Source organism: Erinaceus europaeus, chromosome 7 (assembly GCF_950295315.1).
Source record: "Erinaceus europaeus chromosome 7, mEriEur2.1, whole genome shotgun sequence".
Lineage (NCBI taxonomy): Eukaryota > Metazoa > Chordata > Mammalia > Eulipotyphla > Erinaceidae > Erinaceus > Erinaceus europaeus.
The window spans coordinates 88,238,635-88,255,472 of record NC_080168.1 but is presented as its reverse complement, the minus strand read 5'-3'; the positions used below and the strand labels follow the sequence as shown (position 1 = coordinate 88,255,472).

The 16,838-nt window shown below is 44.3% G+C and overlaps 1 protein-coding gene across 1 annotated transcript in view; it reads right to left on the bottom strand.

The window, feature by feature from the left end:
• SMAD9 (SMAD family member 9) overlaps nucleotides 1–15,300 on the bottom strand; it is a 98,751-nt gene extending 83,451 nt beyond the window's left edge. The window contains exon 1 of the mRNA XM_060194923.1: nucleotides 15,175–15,300. The gene's annotated coding sequence lies outside the window, so the exon portion shown is untranslated. The remainder of the gene's footprint in view (nucleotides 1–15,174) is intronic.
• Between the last annotated feature and the right edge of the window lie 1,538 nt (nucleotides 15,301–16,838).

Below are 16,838 nucleotides of genomic sequence, written 5' to 3'. Positions count from 1 at the left end.
TATAATAGGGCAGGCAGTAGTGCAGTGGGTTAAGTGCAGGTGGTGCAAAGCGCAAGGACCGGCTTAGGGAACCTGGTTCAAGCCCTCGACTCCCCATCTACAGGGGCATCGCTTCACAAGCAGTAAAGCAGGTCTGAAGGTATCTATCTTTCCCTCCCCCTCTCTGTCTTCTCCTCCTCTCTTCATTTCTCTCTGTCCTATCCAACAACGATGATATCAATAACAACAACAATAATAACTACAATAATAAAACAAGGGCAACAAAAAGGGAGTAAATAAATATTTTAAAAGGAATTATAATAAAATAATGATACCCTTTTCTTCTTAATCAGCATTAATTGCTACTGTTTACTCATTCAGTAAATCCAACTGATAGAAACTTCTGAGTCTATAATATAATACCTTTTTTTATCATTCCAGGGTCTAATAGAAAAAAATATGGAATCTGTATGATAAGAAAGATAACTCGACAAAAATCTGACTATCCAGCAATTTCTTCTGTAGAAAACATAATCAAGGGCTAGAGAATTGATAGTATAATAGCTATACCAAAAAAAAAAAAAACTTTCTTGCCTGAGGCATCAGAGGTCCCAGGTTCAACCATAAACTAGAGTTAAGTAGTAAACCATAAACCAGCACCACCATAAACTAGAGCTAAGTAGTGCTCTGGCCTCTCTATTTCTATCTCTGTATCTCTTATTAAAATTAATTAATTACTAAGCAAATAAAAATATAACAAAAAAAGAAAGAAAACAAATGGGAATAAGCAGCAAAGGAAGAAACAAGGTTTAAGCAAATATAATCTGTTTCCAAGCTCACAGAAAATTGGAGCAGCAGCATATTGGGAGAGGGAAACAGAGATGCTATCAGCAGAAGCAGGGGGAGCAAAGCAAAATCAGAAATGGCAGCTTGACCCCAAGGAAAGAGACCAAAACAAGCAAACAAGTGAGTGAGAGAGAGATTAGGAGAGAGAGAGGGAGAGAGAGAGAGAGAGAGAGAGAGAGAAACCTAGTGAAAAATAACCCCAATGGCGCAAAGTACAAGGACCAGCATAAAGATCCCGGTTCGCCCCTAGCTCCCCACCTGTAGGGGAGTCGCTTCACAAGCAGTGAAGCAGGTCTGCAGGTGTCTTTCTCTCCCCCTCTCTGTCTTCCCCTCCTCTCTCCATTTCTCTCTGTCCTATCCAACAATGAACAACATCATCAACAACAATAATAATAACCACAAGAAGACTACAACAACAAGGGCAACAAAAGGGGGAAAAAATGGCCTCTTGGAGCAGTGGATTCATGGTGCAGGCACTGAACCCCAGCAATAACCCTGGAGGCAAAAAAAAAAAAAAAAAAAACCCAAGACTCAATATACACGAGTTTGAAGTTACTAGACCTGGGCATTTAACAGTCCTTCCTCTGAACTCCAGAAGTGCTTACTTTGCAGTTTCCAAATAAAGTTCATCAGAATTCTGCAGTTGAGTCACTGGAATGAAAAGGTGGCAGGAATGGGGCAGCAGGGGCTGGACAGTGCTCCAGACTGTCCCTCTGCAGTTGCCCCTTTTCACCAGAGCAGCCCTGCTTCATTCAGGCATACTTCATGAAGCTTCTTTGATCAAAGTGCCCTGCTAGTTCAAAAAAATTTTTTTTAATATTAAAATTTGAAGCCCATGGAATCGCTCACTTGGATAGTGTTCCTTCATATAAGTGATCCAAATTTGACCCTAGCTCCCAAAACATTGAAGGATGCTTTGGTACTGTGGTCTCTTTCTCTTTTCCTCTCTCTCTCTCTCTCTCTCTATTTCTCTATCTCTCTGTCTCTATCTTTTTGTTGGTCATCATTTCTCCTTTGGCTAATTCTGCTTCTGTTTCTATCCGTGTCATCATGCCTAGTTCCCCTGCATTGCTTAACACTATGGTCTATTTACATAATCATTGTTTTGTTTGAGACCCACCCTGCCTGCAGGGCATTGGTTTAATGCCCATTGGTTTAATCTCCACTGGTTTAATCCCCACTGGTTCGTGCTCTTTTTCCACTCTGCCCCCTTATCCTACGTACTTCCTTTTCCACCCTACCACTTCCTTCCTGGAAAGTATAAATGCAGATTCTTTTCTCAGTAAACATTGGATTGCATTCCTGCTCAGCCATGAGTTCCCGGTCGTCTCTTTCCTGCGAAGCTAGCCTGGCATCTTTTAATTTGGCCACCAGTGACTTTCATTCTCCAGGGGTGAGAGGGAAAGAGGAATAAGCAAAGCACAGAGGTCACTGGGGGGCAAAGTGACTATTCTGTATGATCACATAAGGGAAGACAAATGTCAGTCACACACCAAAAGTGGAACCTGGATGACAGCCCTGCACTCGGCAACTGTCCATAGTTGGAGAGATTATCTGTGGAGATGGAACATAGGGTGACTCTGAATCTTTTGCTCAATTTTTCTACAAACCTAAAATTTCTCTTAAAAAATTAAACTTGAAAAAGAAAAGTCAAACTTGGAGGGCCAGATGGTAGCATGGTTAAACACACATAGCAGGAAGCGCCAGAATGGGTGTAAAGATTCTGGTTGGAGACCCCAACTACCTCCCCCGCCAGCGAGGGGGGGGGTCACTTCACAAACGGTGAAGCAGGTCTGCAGGTGTCTTTCTCTCCCCTTCTCTGTCTTCCCCATCTCTCTCAATTCCTCTCTGTCCTATCCTACGACAATGGCAGCAGTGACAAAATAACAATCACAATGATAAACAACAAGGGTAACAAAAGGAAAAAAATAGCTTCCAGGAACAAAGAAGCAATATATGGTTGGGGGAGAGACCCAGAGCACTGATCAGCTCTGGTTTATTGTGGAATAGAGGCTTGAGCCTAGACCTTGGAGCCTCAGGCATGAATATCTTTGTGCTATGCTATCTCTTCTGCACTAGTTTTTCACTGATGTTTTGTCTTTTTAGAAACAAACGGAGCCTATATGTTTTCTTTTCTTTCTTTATTTATTTATTTATTTATTCCCTTTTGTTGCCCTTGTTTTATTGTTGTAGTTATTATTGTTGTTCTTGATGTCATCATTGTTGGATAGAACAGAGAGAAATGGAGAGAGGAGGGGAAGACAGAGAGGGGGAGAGAAAGAGAGACACCTGCAGACCTGCCTCACTGCTTGTGAAGCGACGCCCCTGTAGGTGGGGAGCAGGGGGCTTGAAACGGGATCCTTAAGCTGGTCCTTGCACTGTGCGCCATGTGCACTTAACCCACTGTGCTACCGCCCAACTCCCTATATGTTTTCCTAAAACACTGTTCTCCCACCTTGCTCTATTTGCTGCAGCAATCTTCTCAACCACTTGCACAAGCTAGAAACCAAGGATTCTCTGAGAACCCAAGAAAATTCTTTTCTTTCCTCTTTTCCAATTTCACATTCTACAGTGTCCAAATCCTGTTGATGGACCTCACCAAGTATTTCTCAGCCAAACCCTATTTAGATATTACCCCAAGAAATCTGCTCTTGTGCCTCCTCTCTTGCCTCCTCTTTCTAGTCTTCCCACACCCAGAAAAGCACCCTCCTTGTAGGGCCCATCATAGCCTGCCCTTTTAAGTCCAGGCAAAATTCTGTTACACTCGTGAAGGGCATCAAGCTGTGAAGCTGCTGTCAGTGCAATCAGTGGCATAGTAACTATTCCCATGGAATAGGATGAAAAGTGCTTTAAAGGGGCTGGGCAGCTGTGTCACAGCTGCTAGAGCACACATATCACAGTGCACAAGGACCCGGGTTCAAGCTTCCAGTCCCCACCTGCAGGGGAGGAAGCTTCATGAGTATAAAGCAGTGCTGCAGTTCCCTCCCTCCTTCCTCATCTTCCCCCGTTCTCTCGATTTCTTGGTCTCTATCCGATAAATATAATTTAAAAAAAATTTTAGGTAGTTGGGCGGTAGTGCATCAAAGTACACGTGGTGCAAAGCACAAGGACCGGCATAAGGATCCCAGTTCCAGCCCCCGGCTCCCCACCTGCAGGGGAACTGCTTCACAAGCAGTGAAGCACGTCTGCAGGTGTCTATCTTTCTCTCTCCCTCTCTGACTTCCCCTCCTCTCTCCATTTCTCTCTGTTCTATCCAACAACGAAGACATAAATAACAACAACAATAATAACTACAACAATAAAACAACAAGGGGAACAAAAGGGAATAAATAAAATTTTAAAAAATTATTTAAAAAAAATTTTAAAGGAGAAGTGCTTTAAAATGTTTTCTTCCCACTGCTTCTATGAGTATGCATTTATATATTTTACATGAAGAAAAAATGATCAGGATCCTGGGGCAGTATAAATGAGTGTGTTTTTGTTTGTTTGTTTACCTTCAGTGTCAAACCAATCTGTCCCTCCCCCACTGCCCTCGCCCACCTCACCCCTGTGGGTCCCTGGTCCGCTGGCTCAGTGCCCTCTGCCCAGAAGGTCCCTGTATCTGTTTCCGACTATTCCTTCAGGACAGAACTGGAAGCCAGCTTCCTGGAGACCTTCCCTGCGGGTCCTAGGCAGCAGCATTAATCAGCTCTCCCTGGCTCCTTTGGGCTTCCACAGCACCTAGTGGAGAGCTCCACATCAGCACAGAAACCTCATTTTTTTAACTCCTTGGCTGTGTTTGCTTTTCCCAAAGAGGATGGGTTCCTTCTAAAGATCACAGGCCACACCACAGCACTCTTGCTGCCTAACAGTGGTCACATTACTGTTTATTAGTGTATATTATTATTCGTGCTCACAAGAAATGTTGTATGAAAGAAGGTACAATCCAGTTTGAGCCATAGCATTAATTATTATCTTATTCAGCCCCAGTGTAATCAGTCTAATGTCTGATCTAAAGGCTACTGCTTTGCTGATATGATACAATGAATCCCTTTGAAAAACTGAATCATATGATTCCGGAATTCTCTCCTTCCTGCATATGGAATAGTCTTATCTACTTATGCTTAATGTGATGCTCTACAGAATAGCAACCTGTATTTGAATACCTCAAAGTGTTAAATGGCAATAAAAATGATCTTAAATGCTTTTTATAAAATGGTGTGTGGGTACTTTTATGCATTTTATAGACTGTGTGTGTGTGTGTGTGTGTGTGTGTGTGTGTGTGTGTGTGTGTGTGTGTTGTGGGAGATTGAACTTCCTGGACATAGGCTGCCTATGGGGCGAAAAGTATCAAGTGATGTGGAAGAATCACTGAGAAACGGTTCTGGGCTATTTCTTGGGGAAACACTTAGTTTTCTTTGTCAACTGCACTCATGAAGCAGTGGGAACCATGGGTCAGTTACCACCTCCCCACTTTAGCCAGGTGAGTTCACATGAGCATTTCAAGGCACATGTCATTTCAGTTCAATCTCTACCCCCTCCAAATACCCTACTGGATTACATGATTTGTTGTTGTTGCTCTTGTTGTTGTAGCCTTGTGGTTATTATTGTTGTTGTTGATTTCATTCATTGTTGGATAGGACAGAGAGAAATGGAGAGGGGAGGGGAAGACAGAGAGGGGGAGAGAAAGATAGACACCTGTGGACCTGCTTCACCACCTGTGAAGCAACTCTCCTGCAGGTGGGGAGCCAGGGGCTCAAACCAGGTTCCCTACGCCAGTCCTTGCACTTTTTTCCACATGCGCTTAACCCTCTGCGCTACCACTCGACCCCCTAGATTACATGATTATCCTGCTCAACCCCTTTTATATTTCTCTTCTGACTGAAAAATTAAAAAAAACAAAACTGGGAGTTGGGAGTTAAAACAACAAGGGCAACAAAATGGAATAAATAAATGTTTTTTAAAATGTTTTAAAAAAACTAATGGTTTTATTTTTCTTTTGCTTACAGACAATCCCTCCAACTTCCCAAAAGTACCATTCTTACTATATTTATCAAGAGTGACTCAAAACGTATACACAGTCATAATGAAATTTTAACGACAGGGTGGGGGGGGCAGAGTGGTCCAGAAGACAAATGCTCTCTGGTTCTCTTCCTGTATCTTTTTTTTTCTTTTCTTTTCTTTCTTTCTTTCTTTCTTTCTTTCTTTCTTTCTCCCTTCCTTCCTTCCTTCCTTCCTCTCTCTTTCTTTTCTTTTCTTTCTTTTTTTCCCCAGAGAACAACTTATCTCTGGCTTACAGTGGTACAGAGGGATTGAACCTGGAATGTTAAAGACTCAGGCATGAATGCCTTTTTCATATAGCCATGATACTATTCCCCCACCCATGACTCCTATATTAGGTTGGGAATACAGTAGTAAATACAAACTAAGTGCATGGAAGGAAGTACTCTCTGTGATGTTCACACAACAATGAAATCACCTAAGGATACATTTCTTAGTACCCCCAGTGAAGGGTCATATGTCTGTAAGTATATCATCACAAGTGAAAGAAAACTTTAACAACAAGTGAAAGAAAACTCCAAGAATGTGGGGCAAGGGAGTGGAAAAGAAATAAGGAAAGAAAGAGAGGAAGGAGGGAGAAAGGAAGGAAGGATGGGAAGAAAGAAAGAAAGAAAGAAAGAAAGAAAGAAAGAAAGGAAGGAAGAAAGAAAGAAAGAAAGATCACTACAAGATAACAAAATTCTTTCAGGCCAAAATATTTTCTCATCTTTCACATGCATTACCACCACTCTTTTAGCTTGCCTGGGAGATGACACAAAAGATAAAGGACCAAACTCTCAGGCATGAGGGTCTGAGTTCAAACCCCAGTATTGCACATTGTCAGAGTGATGTCATCACTCTTTCTCATAAATAAATAAATACTTGTTTATTTTCAGAGCACTATTCAATTCTGGCTTACACTGGTATAGGGGACTGAACCTTAATCTTGGAGCCTCAGACATGAGAGTCCGTTTCTATAGCCATTATGCTATTTCCCTGACCCAATAAATAAATCTTAAAAGAAATAAAGAAAGGAAAAGTAAAAGAAAAACTCAGGACTGATGGCAGAACTCACTTGGATAGTGCACTTCTTTGCCATGTGTGTAGCCCAGGTTGAGTCCAGTCCCCACCTCATTGAAAGAAGCTTCACTGCTGTGGACTCATTCTCTCTCTCTCTCTCTCTCACACACATACACACACACACAGAAACACACATAGACACTCCCTCTTTCTCATTGCCTCTCTGTGTTCTCACTCTCTCACTGCCTCTCTGTCTATAAATTAATAAATAAGCATTTATATGAATAATAATCTATCATGTCTTTAATAACTGGCAGTCCTACTTTATAAAGAACTTATGTTCACTTTTGCATGGTTATCTGGAAATTGGAATTCTCCACCTAGAAGCAAAATTAGGAATGCTATTATATTCCCAGGCCAGCCCAGTGCCCACTGCCTTTTTTTTTTTTTTTTTTAACCAAAGCACTGCTCAGCTCTGGTTTATGGTGGTGCTGGGATTGAACCTGGGACTTCGGACCCAGGCTTGTTTTAATCCTGGAGCCTATAATATAGCCAACATTAGCCCAAACAGGTGACTTGGCATTTGTCAACATGCTTTCTGCAGCAGCCCCTGCCTAAGTTCAGCAGCATTGTATCCTCGTCACTACCGTCCATGCTCTCAAATTACTATTCTTGCTTGCTCCTTCTCCAGTTCTCTTACATGTGATTCTGAACAAACAGAAATAAATGAATTAATGGATTCTAATGAAGTGTGAGTAACATCTACCGTGGAATGGAAAATTATGCTGGAATCTGTGAATCATTTTCTAGGCCCTTTTCTGAAACGTAATGCTACTAAGTCAGTTAAATTTAGATAAAATAATTCAAAATGCAACTCCTAGCATTTTAATTGAATTCTACCATACATCAAATTCTCCTTTAAAAGTATCTGTATAGGAATCCGGCAGTAGCGCAGAGGGTTAAGCGCACGTGGCACAAAGCGCAAGGACCGGCATAAGGATCCCGGTTCCATCCCCCAGCTCCCCACCTGCAGGGGAGTCGCTTCAAAGGCAGTGAAACAGGTCTGCAGGTGTCTCTCTTTCTCTCCCCCTCTGTCTTCCCCTCCTCTCTCCATTTCTCTCTGTCCTATCCAACAACGACATCAGTAACTACAATAATAAAAAATGTATTTGTATATGTGCTCTAAACTTTTTCTTATATTTATTTATTTATTTTCCCCAGACCTGCTTCACCACCTGTGAAGCGACACCACCTGGGAAGCTGGGGGCTCCAACCGGGATCTTTGAGCGGGTCCTTGTGCTACGCACCACATGCTCTAAACTTTCTATAGTCTCCAAATACTTAGGGAAAAAAATCCTTCAAGGTCTTCTATTCAACAGCTCCAATCTACAGTCCTCATCTGTCTTTTGCCTTAACCATTTAAGAATATTTGCATTTTCCAAAAACAAATCACAACATACAGACCTGCACGCATGCATACACCAACCAAAGTAGATTTATATTTCAAGTAGTTTAACAGCTTAAAAGTGAACAGCCACAAACTATGTGGAGATAATTCATTAAATTCAAGCAAGGTTTGTAAAGAAAGTACTTGGCCTGCTCTATTTTTGGGATGTGCTCCCAGGATTAGTGAGCATTTACAGAATGCTTCAACTTCCACCCTTCCAACCTCTCTTCAAGCTGTCTCGGACAAAATGAATCCCCAATATCATCAACTTATTGGGTAACTCCGAGACACATCTGTGTGTCAGATTATATGCTCCATGGGAAAGACTGAGAATTGGCGTTATGAAATGAGTTCTTTCTGGCAGTCCCTAGTATTGGTACATCAAAGACTACTTTTCACTGACCAAAGCAACAAGCCTAGCTCCTGATTGAAAAATACGCACTTTCTATTTATAATTCTTCAAAATTAAAACTGAAAAGGAGGAAAAGACAGGCATAAAATAGCAAAGGTTTCCAAAGGGAAATTCACAGATTAAAAAATAATCCCCCGGGGTTGGGTGGTAGCACAGCGGGTTAAGTGTATGTGACACAAAGCGTAAGGACTGGCATAAGTATCCCGGTTCGAGCCCCTGGCTCCCCACCTGCAGGGGAGTCATTCCACAGGCAGTGAAGCAGGTCTGCAGGTGTCTATCTTTCGCTCCCCCCTCTGTCGTCCCCTCCTCTCTCCATTTCCCTCCATCCTATCCAACAACAACATCAATAATAACTACAACAATAAAACAGCAAGGGCAACAAAAGGGAATAAATATTTTTTAAAAAATCACCACATCCTACTAAATGATTCAGAATTAGTAGCATTAACTTAATGCTAAAAGTAGTATTTTTGGTAATGCTTGAGCAAGGCACATAAAGGAGATTTAGTTATTTTGACAAGACATGATAACAAGTGCTTTTATACATTCTCCTGAGCAGAACAGAAGTTCATCTCACTAGAAGTCTGCATTACCTTTTGTGAAAATAGTTGGAATAGAAGCATACACACAAGAAACAGTGTCTATTTTCATGGTGGGAAGAGAAGGGGGTCAACATATCATGTTAGCATTTTCTGTGGAATCATTAAATTAGAGTTGTCATCATGGGAACCATTCCACATTAAAAATCTGTTGTGTTTTTTTTCCATTTTGCTAAATGGTTTCCATTGTGTATTTAGTGAATCTGATACGGAAAATTGCTAATGCAATAAGAGTATCATGTAAGCTTTCCTGACTCTAATGCTCAGCCACAATATTCAGGAGAAGGAAGTTCAGCTGGCCTGAGGAGGGGGTCGGGGGTGGGTGGGAGGTTGGGCTCAGCCTCCACAGTTCTTTTTTTTAATTGTTGTTGTAGTTATTGATGTCGTTGTTAGATAGGACAGAGAGAAATGGAGAGAGAGGGGAAGATAGAGAGGGGGAGAGAAAGACAGACACCTGCAGACTTGCTTCACCTGCAGGTGGGGAGCCGGGGGCTTGAACCGGGATCTTTATGCCGGTCCTTGCGCTTTGCGCCACGTGCGTTCAGCCCTCTGCGCTACCGCCGGACTCCCAACCTCCACAGTTCCTAGCAAGTCCTCAGCTTAAGTTCAACACTGGCTTCTTGAAAGATATTCATTTTAAAACCTACTGTAGGGGAGAAACTCAGTTGCAGATCTTATTTCAGAAGAGATGGTGGGTTCAGTGAAAGATTCCTCATTTAATGAATCTTTATTGACTGAGTTCACTGCAGGGAATGCAGCTGGCATTAAGGGTATGAATATAACCGATAAAACATGGTCACTTCCTTCGTGGACGTTAAAAGATGATCTCTGGAGGAGAAGTAACTAACATATGAGTTTCTTGACACAAGACAGGATGTGATTGAAAATGGAAAATGCAGAGAGCCACAGGAGCACAGAGGGCACACCTAGGATTAGGGCCATGAGAGAAAGTTCTGAGAAGGCAGCACGCTTGGACAGAGGCATAAAAGATGTCAATGAGGGAGTCGGGCGGTAGCACAGCGGGTTAAGTGCACAGCGCAAAGCGCAAGGATCAGCGTAAGGATCCCAGGTTCGAGACCCCGGCTTCCCACCTGCAGGGGAGTCACTCCACAGGCGGTGAAACAGGTCTGCAGGTGTTTATCTTTCTCTCCCCCTCTGTCTTCCCCTCCTCTCTTCATTTCTCTCTGTCCTATCTAACAAAGATGACATCAATAATAACTACAACAATAAAACAACAAGGGCAATAAAAGGGAATAAAATATTTTTTTAAAAAGATGCCAATAAGGTGTGAGGATCTGGTAAGAGGTGAGGAAGTAGGTGCAGGTATTCTAAGAATTCGCACAAATAAAGGTGCAAAAGAAGGCAAAGTCAAGGTATTCATGGGAGTTATAAGTCATTATTTTAGTTGCTGATTAAAATATGGGAGGAGGTATGCCACTACCCATATTAAAATATGGGTAGTGGCATACCTTGTAGAGCACACACATTACATTGTTTAAGCCCTAAATCCGAATCTTTAGGGGAGAAGCTTCATGAGTGGTGAAGCAGTGCTCCTTGTGTCACTCCCTCTCTCTTTCCCTCTTTTTTTGTTCTTTTTTCCTCCAGGGTTATCGCTGGTGCTCAGTGCCTGCACCACGAATCCACTGCTCCTGGAGGCCATCCTCCCCCCCTTTTGTTGCCCTTGCTGCTGTAGCCTTGTGACTATCCTTGTCATTGTTGATGTCGTTTGTTGTTGGATAGGACAGAGAGGAATGGAGAGAGGAGGGGAAGACAGAGAGGGGGAGAGAAAGACAGAAACCCGCAGACCCACTTCACCGCCTATGAAGCGACTCCCCTGCAGGTGGGGAGCCAGAGGCTCCAACCGGGATCCCCATGCTGGTCCTCACGCTTTGCACCACGTGGGCTTAACCAGCTGCACTACCGCCCGACCCCCTCTTTCCCTCATTTTCTCTCTTCCCTCCCTCTCGATTTTTCTCTATCTCTATTAGAAATGGAAAAAAAAATGTCTGGTGCTAGCTGTGAGTATAGTGTAGGCACCCACCTCCAGGGATAACCCTGGTGGCAACAACAATAATGAAGACTCTGGATTTCTAAAATATGGAAGAAGTAGAAAGAAATATGGAAATGAGCTTGGGCTCTGCTTGTGGCTGTCACCAAGGGACAGAAGTGTGTGAAGCTCAGGATGGAAGTGACCAATACAGTTCCTGACAAGAGTAGCATCCAGCTTTCATGGGTGGGATAGCTTCTTTTCTTTTCTTTTTTTCTTTTTTTTGCCTCCAGGGTTACTGCTGGGGCTCAGTGCCTGCACTGCTCCTGGAGGCCATTTTTCCCCCTTTTGTTGTCCTTGTTGTAGCCTTGTTGTGGTTATTATTGTTGTTGATATCGTTCGTTGCTGGATAGGACAAAGAGAAATGGAGAGAGGATGGGAAGACAGACAGGAGGGAGAGAAAGATAGACACCTGCAGACCTGCTTCACAGACTGTGAAGTGATGCCCCTGCAGGTTGGGGGGGGGGCTCGAACCGGGATCCTTAAGCCAGTCCTTGCGCTTTGTGCCACATGCGCTTAACCTGCTGTACTACCACCCGACCCCCCCCCCCATGTGATAGCTTCTAACTTTAACAATTACCTTGCAATTTAAACAGTTTTAATTAGCACACATTTCTTAAGAAATATCGTTTGTTGGAATGTTTATTTTAAGGTTAGTTTATTGCCAAGATCTATTCATTTTTTGTTGTTGTTGTTTTGTCCCTACTCATGACATTATTATTCACCAGGTTACCAGAATAACAAAAATCACTGATGTGCTCAGACTGTTATAACTACTTATGAATTTACTAAGTTTTTTTTCTTGTCAACCCACTAGCAACAGTAACCAAGGAAATATAAAACCAACAGCCTAGAAACACAACTATTTGAAGAGATTCATGCCCTCTATGTACTGATTTACTGTTTCATTCTGGAGACTTCCCTGTTCCTAAATTCTTCTCTAATGTTAGAAGCAATAAACAGAACATCTGCACTAAGCTTTACTGGAGGTTTGGAATTTAATGCAGTATGTTTTGCAAATTAAAAAACAAAAAAGTTTTCCATTACCTTTCCCTTCCTTTAAATCAGAATACATTATGTAGATATGTGTTATTTCTGATATAATAAAGCAGAATACAATGAGTTAGTTTTTTTATTTATCACAGAAGGAATGTCACATAGTCAGATCCTTAGTATTGTGGTGACCTCTTATTAACCATGCCTCTCATGGCATCAGGAATTACTTTTTTTTTATTATATTCCCTTTTGTTGCCCTTGTTGTTTAACATTGTTGTGGTTATTGATGTCGTTGTTGGTGGATAGGACAAGGAGAGAAGTGGAGAGAGGAGGGGAAGACAGAGAGGGAGAGAGAAAGATAAACACCTGCAGATCTGCTTCACCGCCTGTGAAGCAACTCCCCTGCAGGTGGGGAACGGGGGGCTCGAACTGGAATCCTTACACCGGTCCTTGCACTTTGTGCAGAAATTACATTTTTAATTAAAACTCTTTATTACATAATTCAAAAAGATTAAACTCATCATGTGTTTATTACTTACAGTTATTCTTAGGAATGCTTCATTTAAATCTAAAAGAAAATTCAAGTATCTCTCATACTGTATGGCTGAATACATCAGAGATGCAGTGGTTGCTATCTGTGAATATTTATGTTTACCCACTAGCTGGAGATAGATGCAGCTAAAAAAAGTTCTACAGCTCTTGACTGAGAGGTACAAGAATTGTAACTAACTTGGGCTTAATCTAAAATTTGTTTATATCTTTACATAGAGATTGTACTGCTAGAAAATGAGTTTGCTCAGGTCAAGAACACACTGGCATTCTCTTAAACATAGCTCACAACCACAGAGCTCAAGCATAAAACAACACTGGCAAAGATAGCTAGTCAAGCAGAAAAATGGGAGTTGCTTGTGTCAGAAGAGATTAAGAGGTTGAAGGCTCTCTGTTAAAGACAGATGTCTCACCATCGATGAAGGCAATTGCTACCAAGGGAAGTGATTTTTCCAGTATATTATTTGAAACTTCTGTCATATTTTAAATGTTTATTGCTAAACAATTACATCATTTTCTTATCTGCAGTGACCTTGTTTGAGAACCACAAACTTGAGTGTGGTCCAAAATCCAGTTCATGGTTTCCCTCAAGCATAAGAAAACCCATTTGCTGAACTATCTATTTAGAATCAGAAAAATAGTATTTGGGTTTTAATTGGTTCCTTTATAAATATAGATCACTGATTTTATGATGTAAACATCCAATGGCATTCCTTCACACTGACAGGAATCTGAAAGCAGAAGATATTCCTGGAGTGCTTGTATTTCACTCATCTCAGAAGGATGCTTTGTTACTACCAAAAAAGTAGCATTATAAATAAATGTTCATGACTTGACAACTACTCTTTATTATTCCCGCTAATCCATTACTTCTAAAAAAAAAATAAATCTAGCAAGACACTGAAACGGTACTTGAAAACTGGATCCACTAAACGCAGTCCACAGTGTCCTGTGGGTGTGTACCCGACTGTGAATGACTGGGTAAGGCATTTTACATGCAATTTCATTCTAAAATGAGACCTCCATCATTTGTAGGTTATTTCGCAGAGGTTAGCATTTCTAGCCCAGACACAAGTCAACGGAGTATTTTGTAAACTATCATTTCAAGTGTCCACTGTCAAGGGTGGGAGGAGGAAGGACTAGTAACGGGAAGACTTGTCAGCGATTAGCCATCCATAAAAATGTCTCTCCACCATACCACAACACACCACACCACCCCCTTCCCGCGCTTCTCCTTCCGATCACAATGCTGGCGTCAGTGAGTCTCCTGTATCTGTCCCCCACCTCGCCCCCCTCCCCTCTGCGAGAGCTGGCACCGGGGAGGGGAGCAGGCGGAGGAGAACACAAACAGCCCCGCTCCCAGTGCAGCCCGAGCGGGAGCTCAGAAACACTTGGACATTCCTAACTTCTCCCCCCACCCCACCCTCCTTCTCACTTAGCGTGCCTCAAAGGTAAGCAGGAGTCAAAAGCGCATGAACTAGAAAGTCAGGCTCACAGACCCCCACCCTCATCACTTTAATTCTTCTCCTCCTTTTTTCTTTTTTGTCAGAGCACTACTGGACTCTGGTTTATGACGGTGCAGGAGATTGAACCTGGTAGCCTCTGGCATGAGAGTCTGTCTGCATAACCTTTATGCTGTCTCCCGCCCTCATCACAGCTATTTCTCCACCTCCGCCCCCACCCACCCACCCACCCACCTCTTCTCCCCTCACACATTACAACTCCCCCACCAGCCACACCGAGCGGTTACTCAGCTCCTGGAGTCGGGGTCTTGGAGGCGCCTGTGCTCCGAGCTCGGAGCCCTGGGGGTGCGCGGGTCACCCCGCGACCCCCGGAGCGCACCGCTGTCCGCGCCCCAGCTCCGCGCCGCCGGCGCCCCAGGCCCGGGGAGCAGCATCTTCCCACCGCGCCCGACCCGCGGCCACCTCCCTGCAGCGGTCCCCAGCAGCCCTTCGTCCGCCCCGCCGCCCCAGGCACAAGCTCCACCGAGAGCCTCGGGGATGCAGAGCACAAAGCGCCCGGCACACGCCACACAGAGCCGCCAAGACTCCCCTCGTGGGAGCAAAACTTGACCGCACACGCACACACCCGCGCACACGCCCAGCGCGCGCGCCAGGGAGGAGGGCAGCTCTTACCTGTCCCGGCGATGCCTTTCACCACCCCCCACCCCAAAACACACACACCGGCCTGCCCGCCCCCCCTCCCTCGTACCCCAAGGAGGGTCCCCCCCGCAGCAGGCTTCCCAGCGCCGCGCACTCACTGCCTGGCTGCGCGCGCCCGGCGGCGGCGGGGACCGAGACAGCGGCTGCAGCGGCGGCAGCGGCGGCGGCGGCGGCGGCGGCGGCGGCCCCAGCGGCGTCAGTCAGACTGGAGCCGCGAAGCCTCCTCGCCCGTATTAGTGCGCGGACCTGGAGAGTCGCCAGCAGCGCTGCTAGCCCCCGCCCGCTGCTGCAGCGCGCCGGGCGGCCAGCGGAGCCCGCGGGGAGACAGCGCCGCCTTGGCCTGGCCGCAGACACGTGCGCGGAAGCTCGCGGCGGGCTGCCAGCAGCTGGGAAGCGCACCCCCTCCCCCCCCCAACCTTAGGCTGAGCTGGGCGTCTCCCTGGGACGCTCCCGCCACCAGGTTTCTCTCGGTGGGGTGCAGGGGAGGGGAGGGGTTACCTGGCGTCTACTCTCCCGCTTGCCTCCGCAGACGTCTCACCTTCACCTGGTCCCAGGCGTTGAGGGTTGTCACTAGACGGAGAGATACACGGACTGAGCTACAAGTCAGTTTGGAAAGACTTTTTTTTCCCTGACAGATTTTCGCAGCCCTGGTCATTAATGTCACTTGCTCTTCGTGGTGAAGGGGAACGTTCCACGTAATGACAGTGCCAGAGCAAAGGGGGGTTCCATTGGCACAGGTAGAAGAAAAAGAAATCTAATCTCTCTGAGGGTGAGTGGTGATTTAAAGTCTTGCCATTGTGTGGATTATCATTTCCTTACGTGTATGTATTTGCTTAGCAACCCATATAATATAATACGATATCTAATCTAATAAAGATACAACAGTGTGGGGAGTGGGCCGTGTTAATAATGTAACCTTCTTGCCATATTACCAGGCTGCCTCCTAGTAGACTGACTTTTGAGGTTACTGTGGACTCCTGGAACCCACTTAGGATACCTTAGGGAATGTCACTCTAAGTCCTGAAGGTCTTTGACTCACAATTAGTCAGTCAGTCCCTCTTCTTAGAAAAGGCATAAACTTACTGCAGGGGTGAAAATAAAATGATGCCACAAGGTATTCATCTTGTCCCCCTTGTGCCCAGACAAATTGGTCTTAAGAAAAGGCCTGTAAACCCTGCATGTAAATGGAAGGCCTTGAACTTAGCACCTTGTTCTCTTTTCTCAAAATGCAGCTCTGTCCTGGCAGATGCCATTTTTGCAGAATCATGCTGTTGTAGTTGAGTTATGACCTTGCTTCACATTGCATTTGTCGATGAGCCTTCAATTCGAACTTAAATCCTCTTCTACACCTGGCCAGTTTAGCTCTACTCTAGACGGAGCTCTAGACGGAGTGTCAAGTTCCATAGTGCTCTGGGTGTGAACCGTGAGGGCATATTTGGGTCGCTAAAAGCTGCAGTTTGCACTTGATGTGCACTTTGTGGCAAGTAAACTAATCAGGTCCTCAGAGCTGAGGTTTTGTGACTCACTGAAATGAAAACTGTTGTTTAGAGAAGAAACGCCCCAATCACTGCCCCTGTTTCATTCTTTTGTGTGCTTATACAATGCAGAATAGTTAACGTGTTAACGCAGAGCAAGAAACTGTAACCTCTGCAGTGCTGGATCATGTTTCTGGAGTGGAGTCTTCTGAAGTTCAGAGAATTCTCTGGGCTCTTGGCAGGACATTGATTTCAGATTCTTTGAGTGTGAATAGTCTATTTTTGTG